The sequence below is a fragment of the Heliconius melpomene genome, chromosome 7 (assembly GCF_056956725.1).
Source record: "Heliconius melpomene rosina isolate 202511_hmr_F chromosome 7, ASM5695672v1, whole genome shotgun sequence".
In the NCBI taxonomy this organism is placed as follows: Eukaryota; Metazoa; Arthropoda; class Insecta; order Lepidoptera; family Nymphalidae; genus Heliconius; species Heliconius melpomene.
The window spans coordinates 9,972,121-9,990,683 of record NC_140395.1 but is presented as its reverse complement, the minus strand read 5'-3'; the positions used below and the strand labels follow the sequence as shown (position 1 = coordinate 9,990,683).

The 18,563-nt window shown below is 33.0% G+C and overlaps 1 protein-coding gene across 5 annotated transcripts in view; it reads left to right on the top strand.

Moving 5' to 3' along the window:
* Src64B (Tyrosine-protein kinase Src64B) overlaps positions 1–18,563 on the top strand; it is a 61,132-nt gene that overhangs the window by 4,940 nt on the left and 37,629 nt on the right. For 2 of the 5 annotated variants that reach the window (XM_085188712.1, XM_085188708.1), the window contains exon 1: positions 11,301–11,442. The exons of 2 other annotated variants lie outside the window; for them this stretch is intronic. The gene's annotated coding sequence lies outside the window, so the exon portion shown is untranslated. Of the gene's footprint in view, positions 1–11,300; positions 11,443–18,563 lie in introns of those variants that run through there. One more of the 5 variants, XM_085188710.1, reaches the window with a different exon arrangement.

The window sequence follows — 18,563 nt, the reverse complement described above, 5'->3', positions numbered from 1 at the left end:
TAATCGTTCACAACTTGATTGGTAACTATCAACTGATTTTAAATTTTGAATACAAAGTTTGTATTACAAACATCCTTCGTCTAAGGAAATAAAATTGCCAAACAAACACCACGATTGCCATTGAATTATTTGGCTTAGAGATAAATAGATTGAATATTCTTGATTGCAAAAAGATAATTAATGTATTACAACAATAAATCATTATATTAAAATATATTAACGAAAACAAGTTGCGGAATTCCTATTTAATTACGTCATTAGAAAAAGTTAATGCATTGAATGATATATATTTCATTAGCTTTTTTCTTTTTAATTTTATTAAGACCATGTAAACGAGCTAGCGGTTCACCTGATGTTAATTGATTACCATTAGCAGCACCAGATTTTTTTGTTCAATCCCCTAAACAGTCCAATATCGTAGAAAATAAATATCGACACAAAAAAAAGAAAAAAAGGGCTTACCACTCTTTTATTTTGTGTCTGTGTCCAGAGACGTATCTATACAAAATAGATATAGAATGCTCCACTGGTGTGCTGAAATCGTTTTGGCTAATCTCAAATGGAAATTCCATTTCGTACGGGCAATAGAACTCGGACTGATGCCGCTTTGAACGTTTTCAGATTAATTTTGCTCTTTTCAAAAGCTACTGCACACTGTTACCTGGATGATGTGCGAGGTGAACGTGAACTATTTTGTTTTCGTTTAAATTTAATATTGGAAAATACTTGAAAACTATTAATATGGTAAAATTACTTTTAACTTTTACGATATTAATAAATAAGAATTTCCTCGCGGGTTCACTCGTAGGGTCGAACACTATGTATAGCTTTTTTTGTAATTTCTCATTAACGACAGACAAGCGAACGGCCAGAGCCAATTACAAATCTTTAATACTTTATTCCCCCCGAAAGGTAATCGAATCTACAGTTATATTAAGTTGAACTATTACACTTCCAATCCATGATATTCTGATTGTGGGTGACAGAAAAATCTAGTCCTGAAGGCAAGACCACTTTTTATTTAATCCTTGCTTTTAAAGCAAATTTTATCTAATTTTTTTGAATCTATTACAAAATTGTTTCGAAACATTTCCTGCACTAACCACTTTCTACAACAGCTAGCAATTAACTACTTCACGCTAGAAAGTGTCAGTTTAATTTGTATGAAACTATTAAAAATCAAAAGCGTGTTATTTAAAAGGCGCGAAGTAGAACTTCAAATATTGAATATGCTGCACGTTTGAAAATATATTTTAAATCGTTAAATATATTTTACTAGCGGCCCGCTCGCGGTTACACCCGCGTGAACTATGTTATTATTAATTTCTGTCTCCATGACTACGTCCTAGTGACGTCTATGCAAAATTTGAGACTCCTAGCATTTGTAGTAACGAAGTTTCATACAAACTTTCGACCCCAAAAACAGCTCCTGAGAAGTCGAATATTGCAAATTCCCGTCTTAGCGAGCACCTACGTCCTATAAGTGACTCCTATGCAAGATTTGAGATTCCTAGCACTTGTAGTTTCTGAGATTTCATGATGAGTGAGTGACCTTTCGATTTTATATATATAAGATACACTTTATAATGACATGTACGACCGTTAGGTAAATGTAAATATGTATAAGGAAAAAGGAATTAATGTTCTTTTTTTACACAATACTAAAACTAAACAATGTTTTTAGAGTTTTTACAATATTATTTGTCAGATAGCTTATTGTTCTTCAACTTAACCCGAGTAATCTTTTGCTTGTCTAACCTCTGCCTTTAGTGGAACTGACGAAAATAGCTGAATATATAAATAAACGTGATTTTTCATTCAGCTTCACGCACATAGCTGAGTAGGCAGAGGGAACCTATTGATAAGACAATACGTTTTCCAGTATCCGTCGAATTTTCGAGGCGCTTATTGCGGAACTCAACACCGCGCTTTCCCATGTTACTAGAGCGAAGTATTGAAGATATCAATAATAATTCATTAATTCGAGTGGCAATCGAACCCGCAACCGTCGTGTTTACAGCCGCGCGCTTGTGCCACAGCGCCAGGAAGTCTTCAATAAATATGTCTGTTTCTAGCTTTTGCAAAATATAGCAAACTATTACCTTGTACGGTTAGAAATTCAACTAATGATGTCGATTATCATGTTCATAACCATTATCTCCATTTTAGTAATACTGTTAGGTTTCGGGCGTTACATTGGCGTTACATTTACATACAGACGAGCTATGGAAATGCATTTTAGTTCGTTTAAATTCTATGCAAATTCTCATTGTGCTCGACAATTTTATAACTTATTATTATTATTCATATGTAAATGCCTTACATATATCAACTGGAATTTGAAATATTTGAGAAATTAAATAAATCTTAAGATATCATTATAATATTATTGATCTTAACTATTGTAACATCGTCGAGAAGTATATAAAAAATATTTTTAAAAAAACTAGGTCAGTCACGGCGCAGGGGCACCAGTGTGTGACTGTAAATGCGACTGGTTGTAGGTTCGATCCCCACTAGAGGAAACCGCGTTAGGTTCCGCCACTCAACACAATGCCTACGGAATTCGGCGGAAAATAAGGAATGGAGTCGCTTAACATTAGGTTCCCTCTGCCTACCCTGCTATGTGCGAGATACAGAATGAAACTGAAAAAAAATTAACATCCAAATATTAGCATTTTGTGAAACTACTAAATACAAGACAATGAAGATTAATAAACAGTTTCTCTTATTTTAAGAGTCTTACAAAGAAAGTTAGTCATGCTTTCTTCGGAATATTGTAATTCATATAATAATAATTTCAAATTCATATTTCCAGTTAATTACTTTGTACGAATACGGCCTCGCAATACCACACGTTACCATTGCACTTATTTTACTTAGAAGCGTTAAAAAATGGTACAGTTAAGCGTTTACCAGGTCATTCAAATTTGTGCTATATGTGGGTCAATAAGTTCACCTCTCAAAGCCTCCTTGAGATATTAACCCAGTTCCTGTCTTATTGCAGCATTTCCAATGCTGAATGTTTGAGTTTGTATTTAATATCTCGCAAGGAAAGCGTATGGAGAAGAGCTAAATTAAAATTGTAGCAAGTAATAACATTTTTAATATAACACGAATCGTGTTTTTAATATTTATTATAATAATACAGCGTATAAACGAGAATATGAGTAAGAGGTCAGTCGTGGTACAGGGACAAAAGCGTATGACTAAATAGGTTCTGGGTTCGATTACCACTCAAGAAAATGAAATATTTGAATATTTTCATTTCTCTGCTCTGGTGTCGAGGCAAAGCGCGGCGCTGAGCTCCGCCACTCAACACGCAATGCTTCCAAATTTCATTAAAAAGTGGGGTGGAGGAGGCTACGTGCGGGATACAGCGTCAAGCTGAAAAAGAAAATAAACGAGAGTAGCATATACTAGCTTTTTCGTCAAAATGAATTTCCACTGAGGTTGTTATCCTGAACCAAAATTAAATGTCGTCCGCAAGCACAGATAGACACGACATTTCATCAGAGCTTATCGCTAACAACACACTATCAACAAAGGAGCTTTGTGTTGTTTTTTTAGTACAATTACAACATAATCAACATAATATTTAATAGTGTATTATGATTCTCATAGAAACGCTTTTATACTTAATGTTACGGTAATGAGCGCAGTTGTTTCTAAGATTGTCTTTGTTTTTGTAACAAACGAAGTTGCTCGTGTCTGTAGTGTCAGTCTAGACTCTAGACGGGGCTGCTGCAATTTATGCAGTTTTTCGCTACCTGCAACGAGTAATTTTTCCAGGCGACGTGATTTATGCACCTATACTATTATTAACTTATATGATTTTTTAATAGAGTTTTTTAAACGTTCGATAAACTGCAGTATTTTGTTCTTTATTTGTGCTTTAAATTAGCATAGTTACTGTGTGCGTATAATCTTGATATTTTAAATTATATCATTATTACTTTAAACTTCTTAACTCTTTGTACTTTAAACTTCTTTGTTAAACCATAACGCATATATAATTTTAGAAACAAAAAAGAGTTGTTAAGCAAATAAGAAAGTAAAATTCATAGACAAGAAGTGTAAAAAGGAGAGAAAGAAAACAAATATTTTAGTAGGCTAATAAAGATTGTTGTTAGACGAATAATTCGACTAGAATCAGGTAGAGAGGAAGTTTTTGCTGCCGCCGTTACTGGGTCAACAAGTTCAAGCACCAGCTCGTACACTCGAGTTCTCAACCACTTAGTTTACATATAACACACGTACGAGTACAACAATTGTTCAAGAAAACTAACATCATGTTAGTGTCTGGTTTATGAGTCCTTTTCGGTTCGAGATTTTAGTGTTTTCTTTTCAGCTTCACGCTCTATCCCGCATTTAGCAGGGTAGGCAGATGGAATGGGTTACCCCCCACTTACCGATTTTCGAACCATTGACGCGAAACTCAACGCCGCGCTTTTGCCTTGTTGTACCAGAGCGAAATAATGAAAATATAATAATAATTAATTTCCTCGAGTGGACATCGAACCCACAAACATCTCGTTACAGTTTTGCCCCTGAGCCACTACGGCCTCAATTTAACTTATGTTAGCTATTTATTAACCTGACGGTGTCCGCGAACGGATGTCAGATCATCTATTGTCTATTACCAATAAGTCCGAGCATCTGAGAATTCTGTATTCGTTTCGTTGTTTGTAAATCATCTTTTAATTCGTAAACTGTTTGCCTTTCTGTCTGTGTACATAACCTTTTGTTGTATTATACTATGCCGACCATTGTCTTGATATTGTCAGTGCCAATCGATATATAGACGGTAACCGGGTAAAGTGTCGTAAGTGAAAAATTGCAATTATCGTTTGTTGGCGTTTTCAATTATTAATAAAGGTAGTTTTTGATTATATACACGTTTAAAAACGCATATGAAATTATAAATATTTTTTAAAAAATATATTAAAACTTCTTAGTAGTTTAAAAGAGCGATACGCATAAGTAACTATTTTTTTTTATTTTGAAAAAAAAAGAAATTAAAACATCTTAGTAGTTTAAAAGAGAGAGAGAGAGAGTTTCATTTTCGATACTTTACCTAGGGACCTTCAATGTGGTATTAATGAAGAGTATATATAATATAGTTAATTTTGTGCCTGTTAAACTGCTGCGTTCAACCCGTTCGGCGTATTGATTTTTGTTATTTGCATCCCGTCTGCTCTCCTGTATATAGGTGGCTATTGTTGGAATATCAAATTGTGTGACTTTTTGCATGTACGCACGTATATCGCATTTTTAGGCCATTTTTACCATTTTTTTTCTGATATAATAAGTTCTGAATATACCAAGATGGTATTTAGAAATAATGGAATGGTATTTCGTAATAAGGCCTCTAAAGTTACAAAGATTTTTCCGCGTGTATTAAAATCTAAAAATTTTACATACATACAAAACCTTGTTATAGTCTATTATTAATTTTGTGACAGAGCCTGAAAGTTTAGAAAGTAGGATTGATAATTAAGCTTTGTTAATAGTAAACGTTAAGTAGGTATACCCAACTACCTACCATACTAAGGCCCTTAAAAGGTAAAATCACTCTCAAGATGAATCTCATATTTGAGATCGGTTTATAAATTCGGGCCTAAAATAAAATACGTTATACTTATTATCTACGTATACATTTAAACCTGAAGCACCATTTGAATTTGTCTTTTTCCTCCTAAATTGGATAACCTAACAAAAAATTCAAGCAAAATTAAATATGAAAAGCGCAATAAAATACAGATTTAGATATTTCAGTAGAGGTGCTATTTCGAAAACCACCTGACATACCTTCCCGTTGTCTGGAAATAGTCGTTCACGTGTGCCCGTATTTAGGTCGCGTCCGCTCCATTTATAATTATCTTTGCTGATGCCGCGGTTATCACACATAAACTCTATGTTATGGGTTTGGTGCTGTTGTTATGGTATTGATATTTGTTTTATAGGTGTTATACAGGGTGTAATACAATGGCAGTATTGTTGGTTTATAGAAGCAATGTCAATTGAAGTTATTATGATAAATTTAAACTGGTATTTTAATATTTAAGTAGTTTATGTAAATAATATTTGTATATTACAAAATTTTTAATTTTTATACTAAGTGTTATTTTAATTTATACTTAGCTGGGTAGGCTTAAATTCTGCACAAAATTCATTTTAATTTCTTTTTATAATGGGTGAGTGTCGAAGAAAGTGATGTACTTAACTATTACAAGTTCACTGCTGTCTCGTAAAAGAAATTAATTAGTTAAAAATCTTCAAACAGAATCCTAGAGAATCCTTAATAATATTCAAGTTCCTTAAGTAGAAATCGACTTTGAATCTTTGACGTTCCTCAATCGTTAAACGTTTCTTTGATACTGTCGCCTAGTCCTGTATAAATTGAATAATTACCGCCTGAAATTACTCGGTAATTTGAGGAGCGGACGATATTGATTATCTCTGTAGTCTTCTAGAAATTAATTTTGCTACAGTAGATATACTTACTGAGGTAGGTGCATAAATAACACCTTGGATATAAATAGGCCAGTCATGGCGCAGCCTGTGGGTGCGATTTCCACTAAAGGAAATGAAATATTTCATGTTTTAAATTCTTTGGTCTGGTGTTGACGCAAAGCGCGGCATTCGTTCCGCCTCTCCTCTCTAGGTTCCCGACTTCTCGCCCCTCTAGGTTCCCTCTGCCTACCCTTCTGTGTGCGGGATACAGCCAAAAGCTAAAAAAAATATACAAGTTTATATATATATATATATACAAAATTGATAAGAAGCCAAATTCTGAAATATAAGTAATGAGGCCTTATATTTACTTAAAATTTAAGGATACCATATGGTTAATGTAGATAGTTACGCCGTCTGTTGCAATATGCTATTATATAAACGCAGCCCACATCTGCTGACATTAACTTAAGAATGCATACTTACCACGGTCTTTGTGTAGAACCCTTATTGGGCACGTGCTGTTTTTACTTTATATGTATAAAATATACATATATACATTCGTCTGACGGTTAGTCCACCTGCATTATATGTAGTTGGACTAACTGTTGTTGCTGTTAAAATCTCACTGATTATATTATTTGCATCTACGAGTATATTTGTATTAAATATTTTTTTTGTTACTTTTCAGAAAGTAGAGAAGTATAATAGAAAATATAGAGAGAGAACAGAATAGTTGTAATTTCTAATCTGTAACGTAGTATTGGCCACAAAAGTATCAGTTAAAAAATTTGTGTGACTAATAATTTCTATTGAGGAAAGTGAATAATATTTCGTTTTGGCAATATGACAACGTTAAGTTCCACCACTCCACGCACAATATCTTAAAAATCCGGCAGAAAGTGGAGAGCTGGGTGTCTTGCCTCTAACTCTACGCTATGCCGTGCTTTTATGCAAATACATGAGGAATACAGCGTAAAGTTAATGTTAAAAGCTATATTTAAAGAAATTTTAATTTTTCTGAAACTAAAACGACTGAGTATCATGATTTCTTATAAATTATTATCACCCTTAAATGGAGCATAATTTCTGCCTCAAAATAGAGCAGCTTAGCGACCTATTTTCGTGCTCAGTGCACTTATAAGTTAGGTTGTGCTCTATATTTTAATATTACCTATTCTATTTCAACATATTTTAATTTTTTGCGACAGAATATGTTTATGCACGTATGTAATTAGTGACGAAATGTACCCGTTTTTAGTCACTTGTATTTAAATTCCTTTAAACTCAAGTGAACTCTTGGTAAGACTAACAGACATTTTTTTTTATTTATTTTTTCATCTACATGGTATACCCTACTATAGGGTAGGTAGAGATAACCTAGTGTTAAGACACTCTGTTCCCCAATTTCATCCGAATTTTCGAGGTATTGCATTTTGAGAAGCGGAAGTCTACGCTGCGCATTGCCTTGTTGCCAGAGCGAAGAAAAGAAAGTATTAATAAAAAATAATAAATATGGAAATCGAACCCACTACCGTTGCGTGTACAATCACGCTTGCGCCACAGCGAGCGTTTCAAATACATATTTCTTCCTAAGAAAGTGTGTGTAAGACAGATCGACATATGCAATTGTTTATATGCGGTGTTCAAACGCATCCCGGCTTTAGTATTTATTTTTACTGCCATGCCAATATACAAACACTTAACTTTCACAACATTTATTTAGTACTGTTTGTCACTTGTTGATTCCACTGTTAATTTTGTAAAATTTTACAGTAATTTTGACTTTTTAGGGTTCCATATCTTTTAAGGAAAAAAGGAACCTTTATAAGATCGCTTTGTTGTCTGTCTGTCAAAAACCTTTATCTCAAAATGTCTCTCTCTCTACAAAATGTATTTTGGGGGGCAAAATTAAAGCGGCTAGTTCAAGTGAGATATCAGATAAAAGGGCTCGATCACTGAGGGAACCCTCTATGGGCGGGCCCGGCAGTTTGGTCATGGGCTAAAGAAAAATTGTCATATGTTCAACTATTTTAGTCTGCGAACACAATGGAAAGTGAGGAACGGAAGTGTGAATGGGGAACGCATCTTTCGACTAGGTTCCCTGGTTCCCTCTGTCTACCCGGCGGGATTCGGCGTGAAGGAAAAAAAAATCTCTATTTGCGTATTCGAATTGTAGCGTAATATATTTGCATGTTACTTTCCGACAAATTAACTTCTGCTTGAATATAATTTATGTTTTAAAATAGACTTTGTGCATTTGAAACGTGTTTTGATTAATAACGATATTTTTGATTCACATCCTACTTTGCGGAATTCTTTAATGCCTATAAAATATATAAGTATTTTATTTTCTCGGACTGGTTACTGCTGGTAAACGCGGTTTTGCACTCTACTACTCAGTAAGCTACTTCTTTAGGTATTGGAAGTGGAGAACGGAGAGAGCTTAGTCACTCCCACTCTTTCCCTCACTCACTGCCTACCCCATAAAATGCAAGAGATGATGATAATATTAATATTTTTACATGATACCATTAACGGAACCTGTGAAATATAAAACTAAATATACTTTCAAGTCTATTCGATATACTGAGTGTGTGTTATTTATGATCGTTTTGGTTTCGTCCCGCCTGCGTCAGATGCCTCAAGTTGGAGCTCTAATGGAAGTGAGTCGATATTGCTGAATGATTTATGTCTTTTGTGATGTTATTTTTAATTACCCTCATTATTTTGTGGCAGATTTTAATTAATTCATTTGATACTGTATTTACTATTTTGTGGTTATTACTAATCAGTGTTTTAGCTTAAATAATTATTCAAATAAGATGTTACCAGGGAAAGCATTCTATATATAAATTGATAGTATTTAAAATAAAAACAATATTGTTATAACTAAGTGATTATGTTAAAACATAAATTTTCTTGTATTTTCAGTTATGGATTATTTATTATTAATTAAGAAAACTTATATTAAAAAATCAATTACTTCTTTGTCGACGAAAAATTTTGTCAAGTAAACAGTAATTACAATATCAATCTCAATAAAATATTATATAGTTAGTTCATTATACCGTACGAACTCATTTGCCAGTTGAGTAATCATTTCGATTTTACGGCCCAGTTTGTGAATCAGCAACAGCCGACAGTGCATTCATCGAGACAGTCTGTGTGGAATTGAATTTGCTTAACTTTTAATGATTAAACACTAAATAGTAGTTCAAAGCCTAATAAAGTTTTGGTCGTTTTGGGAATTTTTGATACTGACCGGTTGTCCTATTTAGATATCACTTTGTATAAGTTACAAAGATACTATCTTGCACTGCTTAGAAACTGGTTTAAATATTGAAATGGCTGATATATAGTTGATAGAATCGATGACGTGAAATATTGTGTAAATTTAAATATTACTAAATAAATAGCTTAAATATTTGCAAAGTAATAAGAAAGAAAGATTCTTTTGAACTCTCTTGAAATTATTTCATTTTTTCCTTACATGAGTTCGAGGTATGTGATGAAAAAAGGCAGAAAGGTATCGTTTTACATAAATATCCAGACCAGGTCTTTAATGAATAATAAACAGTGCCAGCTCGATCATATTCAATTTCTTGTTTTAAAATAAATTTAGTTTTAAGTTATAACAGAATTCATCTATTCGTCTTATACATCGATTTAATTATATTAATTTTCTATAAACGGATAGTAGAAACACACTTTTATTTTTTTTATAATCTATATTTACACCTACCCATTATTCTCCCGTAACTATTATATCCGACACCATCCAGTTTTAGGGAATGGGAAACATGTGCTCCTTAATTACGCAAGGCGTAACGAAACAGTCTCTTTTTGTTTTTGTTTATTTTGGCACGAGTCACGACGTGGACTTCAGTGAAAGAGATTAAGTTTTCAACGTTCGTCAGGAAAATTATATGTTTGTTTTTTGGTTTGCTTTTAACGAGCTTAATTTTCTCACCGATCGCCGTATCCATGTTTTTTTTTTAATTTATTTGTAGTTTATTCGTTTATTTATTATTATGTAGGAACGAATAACTCCGTATCTTCAAATACTAACTGTGTATTGTGATTGTATTTTTTAATACAATCTTAAAGACACTATTATCAATATTACCTATGTTATACTAGCGACCAAAACGAGGCTTCGCCCGCTTAAAATTATTGTAATATTATAGCCAAATTATACAAAATCTTTACATAAATGTAAGTCCATGTATTATTCTGATGTATAAGTTATATTAATATAAAGTTTCACCTCAATCCGCTTAGTAGTTTAAACGTGAAAGTGCAACAAAACACCCTCATCCTCACAAACTTTTACATTTATAATAGTAGGATAGAGCTTTACTTTTAAATTGAAATCATTTAGTAAAAACAAAGATGAAATCAGAAATAATATATTTCAAAAGAATATTTTATAAAATTTATAATAGTTTGAATTGTTAGAAAATAAATAAAGCAAAGCATAATAAAAATCGGTGTATTTCATAACTTTCGAAATATCTTATTTTAGTGTTGATTTTTACTCGCGTTAGATATCGTCGACTTTGTAAACATTCGTTATCATATCAGAGTGATACAAAGCTGGTTCGACGCCTACAAAGGAGTGCTCGACGCGCGCGCCCCACTGTGCTCCCCTCCTGATGCCCTGCCCCCAGCCCCCGTCTGATGCAGTCTCCATACTACCGTCGCTGTGGCCGCTTGTCGCTTCTGTTGGATATAAACCGACTTCGACTTCGAGCTTTGTCCATCATATATAGAATGAAGTGTTATCTGTTTCCCATTATAACATATTATTAAGCTTCGTAGTGTCAGTGATAGTGTGTACTTGCATCTAGTTAGTGTGTTTTGTCGTTGAACCGTCGACGTTAACGGTTAAGTTGTGTCAATATCGTTAATTTAACTAAGTTCGTGACAGTGTTTTTATCAGTGGGATGTGTTCGAGAATTTAGAATCTTTTAAAAAATACAGGTTTGTTTTACGTAATCTCAATTGCTAGCTTAATTTTAACTCAGTCATTTTTTTCATATAATAGTCCATTGTTGTGTGTGTTACGCGTTCCTTCCCCGCTTTCATTTTTATGCAATTTCATAACAGTATAATGTTTCTAAAGTAATTAAAAATAATTGTCAAGAACGAGAATTAGGTGGCCAAACCGTTAATTAAGTAAGTTATATTTACGACTACAATTTTTCTGCCATCTGCGATGACATAAATATTTAATTATCCCACGATGTTATGAAAGGAGGGGTGGGACACGGCACCGTGTGGGGAAACGGGACAGCCATATTCCAATACAGGGGTTGCCAGTGCTTTACACTCGCATACAATAGAGGGATTTCCAAGAGAATGTACTCAGACAGGCATTTAGCGGATTCTTCCATATCCATTTAGAAATATTACCGGAGAGGCCTAATAATTGCCATAAAGCAGTTAAGTTTTTACATAAATATTTAATGCTGAGATAAATAGGGATAAATGATATTGTGTTGCGAAACTTTCCTTTGTTTATTTGTTTACCCTCGCCCCGAGTCCTTCCTGTTGGAGTTATCGACGTTATGGGACACATAATATCATGCAAGTTTTATCATGACCGTACACGTTCAGTCGTATTGGGTACTGCTATCTTGGGGACCTAAACAAATATAAGATTAACATTTTTATTTTATTTTGTTAAGTATATGTAAGTTACTTATATTTAAGGGGAAAGCTTTTTCGAATACTATACATCTCTCTCTCTCTCTCTCTCTTTTATACGTCTTTATCTATAAATATTTTCATTGATAAAGCCTAATCTTTATTACTGTTATAAATAATAATTCTATATTCGAAGAAATAATATACAATTAGATTCCATTAGAAGCATTGCAACATTTATTTTTATTAATTCTAGCGTGATAAGTGTAAGTAGCTAGACAAAATTTTAAATTTATTTACTGCTACTATTACACGAACGTGCTATCTTATCACTAAAATGTTTTCGTCTTTCGTTTCATATGTTAGTGACATTGTTCTGATAGAAATGATCGTGTCGATTAAAAGATAATTAAATAATAATGTAATATTTATTGCTGTTTATCATCCATCTACAACAACATCTAGACACCTGTCTTCAATAAGCCAGGCAGAAATGTACCTAAATTGTATACTATAGATAAAAAATATATATAATCATGACTGCCAACTTATACTAATTTGTTGAAATTTAGATATCGTATCGTTAGCTGATATATTTTAGGAAGAAAAATAAATATTTCTGCGTTCTAAAGGTTGGATTGTTTGAACTTAAAAGGACTTTAATTTCTTTTCAATACTACCAACTTACTAATAGTCAAACAAGCATAGACATATAATGAAGACATTGCTCTCGTTTTGTATAATGAGTTGGCATCCGGTTGAAGAACGCTAATGTTGGTAATACTATTTATCTTGTATATAGTTTTATCAATAGTTTATATTTAGTTGAGTAGTTTATAATAAAACCAATTCAAAATAAATTACTCTAGCGATATCTTATAAAAAATTGTGTATCTAGGTATTAAGGTATACGTTAAATATGCAAATTAGTTATTTTTCCTGAATATATACATTTGTAAGTAATGTTGTTTTTTTGGTGAATTTTATCGGCCATATCAAATATTCTCATTTAACCCCAAATATATATAATTTTTACAAATAAATCAAAAATATATAGCCAATCGTGTTTTTTTTATGTTATTGTACTATGATGAAATATAGATTTCTTTTTTTTTTCTGTTTTTATAAAAAATAAGGCCGTCATCAAAAAGTCACGATGATTTTATTTCTAATCTAATGACAATAAATCATAACGTTTTACCATTAAAAGTGTCCAAATACGCTTGTTAACTCTACATAAATAACCATTAATTTGCTGTATTGATGTGGGCATATCATTCATAGCGTCTAGTCAGTGTGTGGACACTGACCCCATATTTCTGTGTTAAATATTATATTGATATGAAAGTGAATAATGTACTATTTTTAGATTGCCATAGTGTAATTAAGTAGAATTAAATAATTGTCGTTGCTCTTACTTATATATATATAACGTATTTGATTTACTTAATGATATAGGTGTCTGTATCGTTATCAACAATATTTTTATCTGGATTCTTTTGTTTCTAATTTACCAGAAAATAATGCCGTAGAGATAAATAGAGCAGTAGAGACCAGAGTGATTTGTTACTCCTGGATACTCTTCTTACTGAAAAACAATAAAATGCGAATGCGAATTACGAAAAAATAAAATAATGATAAAATGTTTTTCCTTTAACACTAATGTTTCACTTTCACGTATTTCAAATTGAAAACAATTAATGATAATATTATTACAATTTACCAAGCAGAGCATTGTGATTGATGACTGCATATCAAATGTTATTGTCTTTCCAATGACTCACTTGTTAAACAATTTTGGTATCGTAATAGCTAGTGATATTTCGAAATAACATACACATTTTTTATTTTATTTCTTTGTTTATCAGCTTCACGCTGTATCACGCACACAGTAGAGTAGGCAGAGGGAACCTGGTGTAAGATACTTCGTGCCCCACTTTCCGCCGAATTCTGGCAATGCGTGTTGATTGGCGGAACTTAACAACGCGCTTTGCCTCGAATGCAGAACGAAAGAATAAAAATATACATTTAAATAAATATTTCATTTCCCAGAGTGAAGATCGAACCCACAACCAGTCCCACTTTGTGCCCCTGCGCCACGAATAAAACCACTAGGATTTTTTTAGTTTATCTCATACAAGATTTATTTCACAACACGCCGTTTCATATATTATGCATACGCATACCGTGTGTAAGTATATTAGGTATTTCTAATTACGATGGAGATATGAGCGTCAAACAATCGGATCAAAGGCCGCTGACCTCTCCTCGGGTCTACCGTACCATTGAATCGATGTTTGTCATTAATATTTATAGCCACCACGCACTCTTCCATCTAGCGCTTCGGGGAACAACCTGAGTGTGTCCGTGTGGAGTAAGGACTTATTTATCACTTCCCAAAAAGGTTAAGGCATAAAAACATATTCTTTATAAGAAACTTTCGCTTAAAAAGTATTATATAAACATAATATTACCTATATATAAGAAAGAAAAAGCTCTATCTTTAGGGTTCCGTACCTCAAACATTTATTTTAAAATGATTCCACATACTTAACATTACAGATAAAGAGAGAACTTTAAACTTACTTTTCAAATAATATAAAATTTATATGTTTCTGTATGCTTTTTAATAAAAAAATAGTCCCAGATTAAAATGTGGTACTTAAAAACTAAATTTGGGTAATATTGAAAAGAAAACGTAATTGCCTCAATTTAAAGTTAAAAGATTCTTGAAAGGCTAACGCGGCTTGTGCTGTACAAAAGCAATGAGATACCAGCAAACACCGCCGCCACCGTTCCTTGCTACATTACAGCAATTTCTTATTGAAATATAACGTGATAATACACGCAAGTGACTATTTGTATTAATTTCATTGAATCTTTTTCTCCTATTTTTAATATTTCTTAAAATAACGTGTGGTAGTCAAGCCCTGGTATGTTTAGCTTGTGCCCGTAACGCGATGGTTGTGGTTTCTATTCCCACTCGGGTACCAAACGCAAAATCTTAATACTAGGTTCCCTTCTGCCTACCCTGCGTTATAGGAATACAGCGTAAATATGAAAAAAAAATACATTTAAATAAATATTTACTTATTTATCAAGGATATCACTTCTCACTCAAATTGAGTGACAACTTCTCAAAATATTATTGTAAGAAATATTCGGACACCTTGAATGAAGTCATTAGGGCCAGACGAAATTAAGACGGGCATTGTGAAGTAGGCGTGGGATGTTTGTAAATGTTGCGAAATGAGCTTCCATGAACCATCTCGACCCTGCCAATGACGTAGGCATAGTAATCTTAGTACCAATATGATAATTTCCATCACATTACTTTTCACTTTAGTCGCCCAATCGTAGAAATTATCATAAACTTGTATAGGGAACTGCATTTCTAATAATAAGTACGATTTATATTAAAATTTTGTATTACCTATACCTGCCAGATGGACCGACGACCTAAAGAGGTTGGCGGGAAGCGAATGGGTCCGAAGAGCTGAGGATCGAGGGTGGTGGCGAGAATTAGGGAAGGCCTATGTCCAGCAGTGGAAAAAAGATGGCTGTCGATTGGATGATGATTACGTATATAGAAAACAACTCATAAATTTATAGAATAAGATATTAAAAATAAGTTGGCAATATCTCTCTCTTCTTTGCAAACTTTACTAATGACATGGAATAACCTAAATAGAGCTGCTTATAGATGAAATTGGGACTTAAAACATTATTGATCTACGTACGTACTGTCGATTGATTTCGTACACATCATTAACTATAATGTAATGTGATGTAGGCCGCTCTTACGAGGCCGTCACGGCTCCGAGCTGGCATTGAACGTAACTCATAATGTTTCTGATATTTATTATGAATACGATAAATAAACTCGTTAAAAAGTTAAACAGGATCACAAAAATGTCTGTTTTTAATTGTTAATATCATCATCATCATCATCGATAGCCATCTTTTGTGTCCACTGCTGGACATAGGCGTTCCTCAATTCTCGCCACCACCCTCGATCCTCAGCTCTTCGGACCCATCCGCGTTAATCCATAATCGTTAATATATCTGAGGTAAATTGTTGAAATTTCATATATGAAAGAAACCAAGTGTGTTTCAATAAAGTTGCTAGATTTTAGGGTGTAGACGAATTTTACGAGCTATACAGGTATCAAAATTCACTTAAAATGGTTTTTGTAAATACACATCGCACGTTTCCAGTTTTTTACTTGGCTGGACACGCTGGCAAGTCTTGATATAGAGGAAGAAATGAAGAAAATATTTATTTAAAGAGAAAATGTACATAGTTAAACTCTTTAAAAAACAGATAAAAAAGAAATAGAAATGTAAGTAGACTAAAGTTACGCACGGGTTACTTTGGAGTGATATCATTATCTTTGACCCAAATATCCGAGAATCCGAGCGTTACTAATTTAATTTAGTTTTACAATTCTACACTGTCGTTTGTCTAACAATTACTAATTAAGTAATTAGTAATTCTAAACATACACATATTTAGATAACCAAGGATTATTTTTATTATATTTTAATGTTTCAAATACTCGTTATTTCAACAAAACAATGTTGTATTAATGAACTTTAGAAGATTCTAAAAATTACAAGAAAAATGTATTTTATCGTTTTTATTTGGCTTATTTAATCTTATAATATTTTAATTATGCTTCACTGTAAATATTTTTTATGTTTCTAAATAACCGGCATTCAATTAGTTGACCTTGCCGGGCTAGGGCTGTTGACGGGTGAGTAGTGACCTATAGCGTGCCAAGAATAAGTTATAATTTTTTTTTTGATAAAGTCAAAACGACCGCTACAGGGTTTTTAGAGGTTAAGGTTATTTATTCGAAAATGCTGTCCAATTGACTTACCAGGTGTAACGAAACTGTTGCTGGGCGAGAACTGTAATAGGCTGTTTGTTTCTCCATAAAGAGCTGCTTGAGGTCATTGGCCGTTATGACTCATTTTTATTTCAAATGAAATATCAAATCCTTTCTTATTATCTACTTACCCTTATAAACAATATGAATTATTTACAAGAAAGTTAATAACACTCTAAAATATAAAATGTAAACTGCTTTTTTAAGTAAGTAATGGTCTATGACTGTAAATGTGACAGAATGTGGGTTTGATTTCCATTCAAGAAAATGAAATATTCAATATTTTCATATCTTCACTCTGGTATTGAAGCAAACCGTGGCGTTAAGTTTTGCCACTGAACACGCAATGCCTCCAGAATTCGGAAAGTGGTGAGCGGAGTATTTTAGCACCAGGCACCTCTGCTCTCTTCTATATGCGGGATACAGAGTGAAGTTAAATAAAAAATAGCTACCAGTGCAAATGTTAACAGGTACCCAAGCAAAGAATTTAAAATATAAATTATTTATATGAATTACTTACATGGGCACTTTCACATTACTATAAAAAGAGTAACTAAATAATTTTCCTATAAATCACTTTCATTATTAATAAAAACCTGTAATAATATAAGAAACTGCTATTTTGTCATGCACGGATTGCTTTTAGTATAGTCACCAAGTATTCTCTACATAGTTGATGTACCACCCAAGTAATATTGTGTTGGTCTGTTTCTGTTTAATTATATTAACTCTGATACATCCATTAGCAGATTCGATCGATCATTGCACAGGAACAATAGTAATAAATCAAGAAATATTAAGCTTATTATATTTATAATATACTTATGTTTTGCCTTCAATATACAAGATAAATTTAAATGTATCTATATATATAAAATCGAAACGTCACTCACTCATCACGAAATCTCAGAAACTACATGTGCTAGGAATCTGAAATTTTGCATAGGAGTTACTTATAGGACGTAGGTGCTCGCTAAGACGGGAATTTGCAATATTCCACTAATAAGGGGTTGTTTTTGGGGTTGAAAGTTTGTATGAAACTTCGTTACTGCAAATGCTAGGAGTCTCAAATTTTGCATGGACGTCACTCATGGAGACAGAAATTAATAATCTCGTAGTTCACGCAGGCGAAGCCGCGAGCGGGCCGTTAGTATAAAATAAAAATTAGTTACTTGATCGTTACGCTGTTGTGTAGGTAGGGTAGTTGGATTTCCAATCTACGAGTATAATTCTAAGTACAATTTCTACATGTGAAGTATTTCCTGCCTTTACTTTTTTCCACTTATTATGTCTAAAGTCAAAGCTTTAGTCTAAGCTAAGCCAGATGAAAGATAAATGAGGGTAGCAGTTCTCGTAATTCACAACAGCCCTGCAATACGAATTCTCTATTTCTCAAATGGTACTACTAATTAAGTACCTGCCGTTCACTTATACTGTCTAGGAACTGTCTAGAGTGGGATATCAAAACCTGTCTCTCCTTATATGAAACATGAAATCATTTTTTTTTATAGGCCTATAGCTGGTAAAGTTGGAAATTTTCATTTTTTATCTTATAGTTATTCA